A 6044-nucleotide genomic window follows, 5' to 3' on the forward strand; every position below is an offset into this window, starting at 1 on the left:
AAGGCCTTGAAGTGACTCCTTCCAGGACTGAGTTGGAAGGTGTGGATCACAGGATCACGACGACCAAAATTCATAAAGGAGTTTAGGAAAGGTGGTCTGGATTTACACATCGTGCCCCAAACCATGTGCCTTCCGACACATGGCAGATCCAGGGGAGATAAGAGAAAGGAGAGGCGAGTGCACTTGAGGGACATCTAATAGATTTGTGTTCTGCCCTTCCTAGCTTTTGGAAGTAGTGAGGTATTCAGTGATCTGGGTTGTAAGGTTGCTTCCCTCCAGTGAGATCACCACCATTTCCCTTTGCACACATGGCCTTCCTCAACCTTGAAAGTTCAAGGGTCTGAAAACAAGTCACTTCAGAGCCTCTCATGTGAAGAACTAGCCCCTGGTCTTTGTCCAGCTACTTCCAAATCACCAGGCTCCCTCGTTGCCCCTTTCTGGTTACCACTCACAGAGATGTAGGCTCCCGCCAGAAGAGGCTGGAGGAGGGACCTCTTAACTTGGCACTTGAGCTTCTCAGACAGTGAACCAAAGCAGCTCAGAGGTCTTTCATTCCTGGAGGACAAAGACTTAAGCAGGTCCACTAGATCAAAGGCATAGCACCATCCTGGCCTTCATTTTGATAGAGTTCTGGGAGATACACTGCAGCTTTGTGTTTGGGGGTAGCATTGCCAGAGTTTGCAAATAGAGAGCACAATTTATGTTTGAATTTCAGATAAACTGTGAATTTTTTTTTTTAGTGTAAGTATGTTCCATAAAATATTTGGGACACACTTATGCTGAGAAATTATTCCTTGTTTGTCTGAAATCCCAGTTGCATTGGGTTTTATGTATTTTATCCAGCAATGCTATTTGCATGATTTCTAAATACATCAGCAACTCCCAAATCACCCTAGATAGAACTGGGCTTGCTGTGTGGGGCACAAATTCCTGTTCCCCACAGATGTCCTTTCCATATGGGCTGGTCGAACCCACTGCCAGAGCACCCCAGAAAAGAAAACTCAAGGGAGCAAATGCTCATGGCTGCTACAGGTGGCACATGCCTCCACAGTCAAGGGCACAGAGATCTGCAAAGAGCCTTTTCAAGACCATCTGCCCAGGAAGAGAGGGCAGAAGAGGTCTGGGAGTGGTAGCAACAGGGATTGGAGACTGGGGAGAAGGAAAGGGCCCAGCAGGGCAAGCATGGAGATTTTTTTTTTAATTAAAAAAAAATTATTTATTTTTGAGTGGGGTGGGGGGGGGGCGGCTAGGGGGAGACAGAGGATCCAAAGCGGGCTCTGCACTGACAGCAGAGAGCCTGATGCAGGGCTCAAACTCACGAACCGTGAGATCATGATCTGAGCTGAAGTCAGACACTTAACCAACTGAGCCACCCAGGTACCTCGTAGCATGGAGCTTTAAAGGGGGCTTTTGATATGTACCATCCCAGGAGGCACTGATTTCCTCCAGAGCAGCCACTTAAGCTACCCTTCTGAGGCCTCTGCTGGCTCCCACTGTCCCAAGACAAAACAAGGCCTGGTCTCCAGGATCCTCTCATTTCCCCTTTTGATATATCCCCTCTTCTTCCTCAGTTTCAGTCTTCTGGAAGACAGTGAACACGGACACCTTATGGGCAGCCCTGGACATGATGGAGGCCATGTCAGGGAGGCCTCACGACTTGGCACTATATCTTCACCTCCTACTCAAAGACCAGCTATGGTCTGGCTGGGGTGTAGTTATTAGCACATGTTAGTCTTATAGGATTCAAACCCCATCCCTGCCTTGTTCTAGCTGTGAGACTTTGGAATACTTAGCACTCTGCCCCACGGTTTCCTCATTGGCAAATGGAGACTCTTGTCAGGACGAAATGAGTTAATACATGGGAAGCACTTAAAATAGTGACCAGCATGGAGAAAACCCTGCTATACGTGTGGGTTGTTTCCTGCCCCTGCAGCTCCACTGGACAGCCCCCTCAGTCACCTCAGTGACTTTTTTCTTAGTTCTCATCCTCTTGAGCCCTCTGCCATCCCAGACACACGCCTTCCACTGCCTTCCCTCACAGCATTCATGAGGCCATGCCTTCTCATGGTTTCCATGATGCTATGCTCTTCCACGTTTCTTCTCCCCTCTTTGACATCGCTGCTTCCTTCTCACAATCATTCCCATCTCTTGGTCCCTTCCAACTAGGCCCATTTCTTGAAGGTTCTTTCTAGGCATGGCTCTGTTCTCAACTCTGTATCCTTTTCCCTTGGAAATCTCAGGTAACAGACAGGAAGGCCATGAGGGTTTAGCCCTGGATATACTCAGACTATGTCTATGAGGGACACAAGCGAGTATATCTCAGTGGTCACCTCTGGAAAAGGGCAGCTGGGGCTCAGAAGCTTCTGCTTTTCATTTTCTACCCTTTTGTAGGGTATGTGATCTTTCCCATGAGCATTAATTATTTCTATACTAGTAATTGCAATGACAATGTGGTTTTGAAGGAGAAGGTATGGGTCACTTCTCACCAGATCCTCAGGCCCTTCTTTGTCAAGCAGTCTACCTTTAAGATGGGGTGGGGAACATATTCTTAGTATAACCATCAGTCTGACAGAGGCACGGAGTAGAGACCCAGAAGTGACTGGGAGGCTTTGGCACCTGTAAAGAAATTTCAGGACTCACTGACAGTGGCAAAGAATGTAGGTGGGGAGCAGGTATTTTGGGTGGCCGAGGAGGTCTTGCAGGTTCCCTCAAAATCACATGGGGGCCCACTCTGCTTTCCTGTGAGGCAGGCCCTGCCCACTCACACAGGATCCCTAGCCTCATGGATAAAGGCCAGAGAAACACACTTGGGAGAGTGTAGGGCTCTCTGCAGGTCTAGACTCTGTGTCGCTGTGCTCCTGGAACTGGCTGCAGGGCAGGGGGTGATTTGCCAAGGTCTTGGGTCCATTGGGTTTTCCCATCAAGTTTGCTTAGGACACCTGTAGGCCTGCCAGGAGGGCATGAGCTCTTCGGGGACCAAGTGACTCTTAGTGTCATTTAAGTCAGAGGACAGGCTGTAAAACAGGTTAGGACATGTAGGTACCCACCCCCCCTAGCATTTGGGGGTCCAGGTAAGAGTACAATGGAGGCCAGCTTCTATATGTCTAAATATTTGAAAGTTGCAAATTAAGGTAACAAACTATTAAATATAATATGCTGCCATCTCTCAAGGTGATAAATATGCCTTCATGACATCTTGAAGGTGAAATTTGAATTTAGAATTGGTGGACTCCTTGGAGTTTCACACTAGAATGTGATGGCCTGTGGAGAGCCAGCTCTGGGCTGGCTTCATACCCCAGCTCCATCTGGCACTAGGAAGCACCTTGAGCACACATGTGTGACCCCAGCCCACATATCCAAGCTCCACATCCACATACCTCCCAAAAGCCACCCCTTGGTCACCCCATAAGGTCCACAAGTACGCACAGCAGTGGCACACTCCACCCTGGCCGGCAGGACAGACTTAGGTTCAAACCCTGCACTGGCATTGAGGTAAAGCTCAGGGAACTGGGGAGGGGACTCCAGGAGCCCAGTGCCTGAAACAAGGTCCAGCAGCAGGGCATTGTGGCTCTTGGGGAAATGGCCCTGTAACCTGTGAACACCTGGCCCATAGCTGTTGGGCCATAGCTAGAGAAGAGCCAGAGCAGACACTTAATGTGTTAGCCACTCTCGTCACTGGGCTGAGGCAAGTGCCTGGTGGGAGTGACGGAGGCCAGTGAAAACGAGAAGGAGGAGCACCAGAGGTTTCCTAGAAGAGCCCTCAGGATGCCCAGGCGCCTCCCTGTCCCCGGCTAGGCCTCTGCCCGACACCTCGTGCCTCGGCGTCATTCAGGTATCACTGTCTCACACTCCTGACACAGTGGGAGCTTGTGTTCCTCCTCTCACACTCCCCGACTCTAATCCCCGCCAGCCTGTGCCACTTGGCTGGCTTCCTTGGCAGAAAGGTGACAAAAGGACTGTCTCTGGGGAGTCAGAGCCCTCAGCCAGACCTTGAAGCTTCCTTGAGGCCATAGGAGCTGGTGGCCTAGGGTTCTGACCTCCGGTTAACTGACCTGGTTTCCTCCCACCTCTCACTGCTGGGTGTTGATGGGAGTCACTCAAAGCAGGTCCACTGATCTCCAGAGAAGCAGGTGCCATCCCACTGCCTCCAGCAAGCCTCTGTCTCCCTCCACTCAGCTCCTCCTCCATGTTCTGGCCCAGCCTTCTCTGCTGACCCTTACCTTCCCATGTTTCCCAGCACCTACCTTGACTCCAACCAGCTCACCTCCTCCCCTGGGCTCCTCCCCTGCTCCCAACATCTGCTCATCTACCACCGCCTCCCCTCCCATTCAACTCTCTGCTTATTTCTGTCCAAATCCTTTTCATCCTCAAAATATACTTGAGGCTACACCCCCATGAAAGTTTCCCAATACCTTCTATTCATCGTTCCCTTGCTTTCTTACTTGTGTTAGTTATCACCTGGACCCCATATTTGGTGAAATGAATTATATTCATGGTAGTACTTTATATCATATGACATTATTATTCTTTCCTTGTTATATAAAGATCATAGGACTAGAAAATGTCTTAAAGACCACCTAGTCCAACCTTTGTTTTGTTTTGTTTTGTGTTTTCTGTTTTGTGTTTTAAGTTAAAACCAAGGGAGAGAAAGGTTTTATAACATAGCCAGGCTGAATCTGCTGGAATTACACTCGACCCTCTTGAACCAATCTGGGACTTGCCCACAATTCCCTGCTGCCTCTCTACATGAAAGTCTGTGTCACCTGTAGGATGGGGCAGTCATGAAAGACAATCACAGGATATACTCATCTACTGACAAATGGTGCCTCCCTGTTGACTGGCAGGACAGAGTCCAGAGCTCCAGCCCACCTCTGTATTCAAGTTCTTTTCTATCCACTTTACTAACCACCTGGAAAGGAGTGATTGTCAGAGGTCACCCAGATTCTCTCAGGCCAGCCCCAATTCCCTGCTGTCTCCCCTTTTCTCCAGACAGAACCAGCCTAATTCCTGCTCCACCATGGCCGGGGGCCAGCTCCTCCTGCTACCAATCCCCATAATCCCTTGCATTTTCATTTTTGGAAGCCCAGCTTCGCATCTTCTGACTTTCCCAGGGGCTGAGTAAGCAGCCAGGCAGTAACTGAGTGGAGGGTCTAGGTTGGAGCCCCACTTTCACAGAGGGTGGGAGCAAGCAGAAAACAGATCGGGGACAGAAGAGAGCAGGGAGTGGCTAGGGACAGGGTGACCTGCCCAAAACAAGGCCCCTAAACTCCAAGTAAATTCCCCGAGTCAAAATCCGCCAGAATAGGGCAGAGTAAACATTTTTCTTTTCTCCCTCCTGCTCTGGTTGCCCTGCTCCCTGCAAGGAAGAAAACTAGAATAATGAGCCACGTTGGAGACTGTCACCCGAGCAGCTCCGGAAGGACGTGGGCAGACGCCTGGCTGGGCGGCTGACTTTCTCTGTTTCTGGTTGAGATTTTATAAATATTCTGGGAGTTTGATCTGAGGCTGGTGGTAGGGAGGCGAGGGGAGCAGCAGAGGGGGTAGATAACTCAACCCATGGGGGTTCTTGGACCTCTCCCAGGCCTGCTTTTCATTAGCGTTGCCAAGGCAACTGCTCGTCCGCTGCAGACCCCATCACGCCTTGCAAGGCATCCATAGCACATTAGGCGTTTCCTTTAATGGTGAATCTGCTGCAATCAGTCCTCCTCCCAACCCCCATCCCTCAGACCCATCACCTCCTAGCCCGGAGAAGAGAAGATAATTAAGAGGGAGAAAAGCTATGATCCCCACTCTCTAAGGCTGGTGTGGAGGGACAGAGCCACAGTTGTCCCATTCCAAGGGCTGCCATTTGCATAGGACAGTTGGAGTTTGGGTGGTAACAAGCCCCTGGTAACCAGACCGCTGCAGCAGCCACTTCCAGCCCCTCCTCTGCTTGCCCCGGCTGACCCGACCTTTCCCCTCCACACACACCTTTATTCTTGACCAACACAAACATTTGCAGAGTTCTCAAGGAACGACCTCACCAGTCATCATGCTGAAAAGTT

Source organism: Neofelis nebulosa, chromosome 7 (genome assembly GCF_028018385.1).
Source record: "Neofelis nebulosa isolate mNeoNeb1 chromosome 7, mNeoNeb1.pri, whole genome shotgun sequence".
Taxonomy (NCBI): domain Eukaryota; kingdom Metazoa; phylum Chordata; class Mammalia; order Carnivora; family Felidae; genus Neofelis; species Neofelis nebulosa.